This window comes from Aureococcus anophagefferens (assembly GCF_000186865.1).
Source record: "Aureococcus anophagefferens unplaced genomic scaffold AURANscaffold_4, whole genome shotgun sequence".
NCBI classification, from domain to species: domain Eukaryota; class Pelagophyceae; order Pelagomonadales; family Pelagomonadaceae; genus Aureococcus; species Aureococcus anophagefferens.
In genome coordinates, this window is record NW_008705564.1 from 2,371,273 (window position 1) to 2,372,344 (window position 1,072).

Below are 1,072 nucleotides of genomic sequence, written 5' to 3' on the forward strand. Positions count from 1 at the left end.
ACGGGCAAGACCGTGCTCGCGTTCCGCGTCCGCGACCGCAACGGGCGCACGGAGCGGCTCCTCGACTGGTGCTTCGCCATGGACGGCGGCGCGTACGTCAAGTACCGGTGGCACGAGGAGCTCGTCCACCCGGCCTACGACGCGGCGCTCCTCGACTGGGACGTCGAGGAGGTCGCCGGCGCCGACCGGGGCGGGAAAAGGGTGCGACATGCCCAACTTCAAAGGCTCCGATCTCGGCCGTTTTCCACTCGTTTCGGCTGATTTTGGGACGAGCGATCATCGCTCGGAACGGTCTCGAAGCGTGGATGCTTTTTCCGGAACGCGCGCGCGCGGATCACTCACGTTGAAGCGAACTTGCATCACTCTTGTCCCGCCCAGGCGCCGACGCGCGGTCGTGGCACGCCGCGGCGCACGGCGATGCCCAGTCGCCGGACCGCTACCGCTTCGAGATCGGCCTCCTCGCGCAGGACGTCGCCGACGACCCGGCCGACGCGCGCGCGCGCTACTACCTCGGCGTCGACCACGTCGCGCTCGGTTCGCTCCTCGCCGCGGGACCCGAGGCCGCGGGCCACCTCCGCGAGGGCCTCGGCCACCTCCGGGCGTCCGTCGCGCTCGCGGCCGCGGGCCGCCCGGCGCCCGGCGCCTTCGGCGGCACGACGCGCGACGAGATGGCCTACGTCGCCACGCTCCAGGCCGGCGTCGCGCTCGCGCGCCTCGGCGACGGCGCCGGCGCCGAGGAGGCGCTCGCCGCGGCCGTCGGCTTCGACGCCGCGCGCGCCGAGGCCCGCGTCGCGCTGTCGAAGCTCCTGGCGCTCCAGGGCCGCCACGAAGACGCGCTCGCCGCCGCCGCGGCCGCCGCCGCGCTCCCGCCGCCGCGCCGCGCGTTCTACCACGACCCGCGCGCCTACGCGTGCGACGCGCCGCTCGCCGCGGCCGCGGCCGCGGCCGCGGTCCCGGGCGCCGCGGGCCGCGCCGCGGCCTTCCGCGCCGCCGCGGCCGCCGCGGGCTGCGGCGACGCGGCCGAGACGCCGCCGGAGCCGCCGCCGGAGCCGCCGGAGCCGCCGCGGCCCGA